Source organism: Pristiophorus japonicus, chromosome 27 (assembly GCF_044704955.1).
Source record: "Pristiophorus japonicus isolate sPriJap1 chromosome 27, sPriJap1.hap1, whole genome shotgun sequence".
Classification (NCBI taxonomy): Eukaryota; Metazoa; Chordata; class Chondrichthyes; family Pristiophoridae; genus Pristiophorus; species Pristiophorus japonicus.
Window position 1 is genome coordinate 20,703,315 of NC_092003.1, and position 2,820 is coordinate 20,706,134.

The 2,820-nt window shown below is 42.4% G+C and overlaps 1 non-coding gene across 1 annotated transcript; it reads left to right on the forward strand.

The window, feature by feature from the left end:
• The first annotated feature begins 246 nt into the window (after positions 1 to 246).
• Positions 247 to 410, forward strand: LOC139239531 (U1 spliceosomal RNA). The gene has a single exon (XR_011588663.1). It is a non-coding gene; the product is annotated as a U1 spliceosomal RNA (small nuclear RNA).
• Positions 411 to 2,820: the final 2,410 nt, after the last annotated feature.

Genomic DNA, 2,820 nt, shown 5'->3' on the forward strand with positions numbered 1-2,820 from the left:
AGACATGTTACTGAGGGATCTTTGATTTCTTTTCAGGGCAATATGCAAATAAGGATGGTATCTTCTGTGTTACAGCAGTATTTTCCCAAAGGAGATATCATTCTATATTGCAATATTTGAGCACAATGGACATGTCAAAACAGCAGCACTTTTGAATGAAGGGACAACTTGATTGTTAGCCATGAGTCGTTGAGACATAAAGAGTAAGCGGATGATGTCGGGAGGCAGTGTGGGCGGAAACAAAGCATACTTACCTGGCAGGGGAGTAACTATAACCAAGCAGGTCGTTCTCCCAAGATGAAGCTAGCCCATTGTACTTGTGGTTTGCTGATGGCTGCGATGGCCTCAAATGTGCGATACTCGACTGAAAAATTTGTAATCGTGGTGGACTGCATTCGTGCTGTCGCCTGGCTTTACAAATAAAATCAGAATTTCAAACGCATCCATTTGCAAACTAAATATTTGCACATCATTCACACGGTTTGCTTCAATCCCAGCTCTACATTATTTCCAGCAGAGGAACCTCCAAAAATAGCTTACTTCAAAACCAATTAACACCATCCACAGTCTTCCGCAGACACTGGAGTCCACCAGCACTTCATTGCAGACTAATATCACTTCCAACGTCACTCATCACACCAAAGCGTGATCACATGCACCAACTTTAAAGCAACTCACCAGTCTATTGAAATGGCCCCATAAGTCACAGGAGCGCTCACATTCATTTCCTCGCCACTCTCACTTTGATATTCATCTCTACAACTACTAAGTTCCACATTTTACACAGAAAATCAACAATTATTCACATTTGCAAGTCACACCACATCCAACAACATTTTTGAAGCAGCATGCCAACACTGAACTTCACGTCATTACTACTTTGACGGCTTTGCGGTCGTCAACAGCGCTATATAAATGCACGTCTTTCTTTTTGCACGACATTTTCAATCTTATACAGTGAAACAGCTCAGAACGAGGCCATTCAGCTCATCCTGCCTCTCACTGCTCTTTCAAAGGGCTATCCAAATAATCCTACTCCTCTCTTCTTTCTTCAAAGCCCAGTCATTATTTTTCAATCTAGTATTATCCAGATTAACTTCTGAACATTAATATTCAATTTGCTTCCACCACCTTTGCACAAAGCTCACAACAATTTGCTGCATAATGTTGTTTCGCCTTACGTCGCTTCATGCCGCCTGTGGGTGGCGGGACATCCTTCTGTCGCCTCTGGTTCTTTGGCAAATTTTATTCAATCTCAGTTCTTTGGTTTATATTTCTGACGCTGGAAACAGTTTATCCGTATTTACTTGTCAATTTGTAATTTATATAGCGCCTTTCACATCGTAAAATATTTGAAGTCACTTCACAGGAGTGTTATCAAACAGAATTTGACAGCGAGCCACATAAGGAGATATTTAGGATAGGTAACCTAAAGTTTCGTCAAAGATGTAGGATTCAAGGAGCGTCTTAAAGGCGAGATCTTTCAAGAGGGAATTCCAGAGTTCAGGGCCACACAGCCGGAAGTACCCCCGCTAATGGGGGCCAGGCAAAAAATTGCAAACCCACTTAAACAAAGAAGGTAGGGGAGATGAGCTATGGGAAACTGGTGAAATGGTTCCTCCACAGGGGTTGAATCTCACAGATTTTATTTCTGGGAAATGCGTTGGGATGTTTCACTGCATTAAAGGCGCTATATAAATATTGTTTTTTGTTATTGCTGTTGTTGTGACGAAGACTCGATCAGCCACAGGCTCATTGCATCCCTACTGGTCTTCCTATTTGCAAAACTTGAACATTGCTTTTTCAAACACATCAGATTCTGAATTCGTTTTTATCTGATGATATGACAAATATTTACCTCACATGCAATACATATATATTGGGATTTATTTGCGGAAAACTTAACCACGCATGAATGCATGTTGGTAAGGGTTTTTTGATTTCCTTTTAAGGGTAATATGCAAATAAGGAGGGTATCTTCCATGTTGCTGCAGTGTTTTCCCAAAGGAGATAACATTGTATTTTGCTATATTTTAACAAAATGGACCTGTCAAAGCAGCAGCACTTTGTGAATGAAGGGACATGGTAAAATTTAGGCATGAGTCGTTGAGACGTGAAAAGCCAACTGATGATGTCGGGAGCAGTGTGGGCGAAAGCAAAGAATAATTATCTGGCAATGGAGTAACCATGATCAAGAATGTTGTTCTTCTAGGAACTGGCTAGCCTGTTGCATTTCGGGTGTGCTCACCCTTGCGATGACTTCAAATGTGGGAAACGCAACTGCATGTAATCTTAGATGTATCCTTCAGAAACGTCACCCAATGCCTGAAATTCCTGAAGGGTTTGAAGGAGGCGAGTTAACCACTATGGTCATTGCTGACTTCGGAATCACTGTTCACCCTCCCCCGCAGAGGAAATGCACTATCACAATGCACAGGTACAACCCCCGCATCCCAGTCATTGAAGCGCTGACTTTCCTCGCCAGGTATTTCGATGGGGCAGTAAACAGCATCGACCAGACGGACATCCACATGATTTGGACCAACATGCGCCAGATCCAATTCACGTTGTTGGCACTTAGCAGGTTTCTGGCCTTAGTAAATGCTGTATTTTGACATTTACCCTAGACCCAGTCATCACCCCTGCGTAGCAATAAATGCAAAGATTCCAGCAAAGTGCTCAACCCCAGTGGAAAGTTAACAGAATATTTGAGGAATCCCAGGAACGAACGTTCCGTCACATTCTTTGGTCTGGGTGCATTATTGACGGCCTCTGTCTTAGAGTCCGTGGGTGTGATACCATCCGCTGCAATCTTTCTTC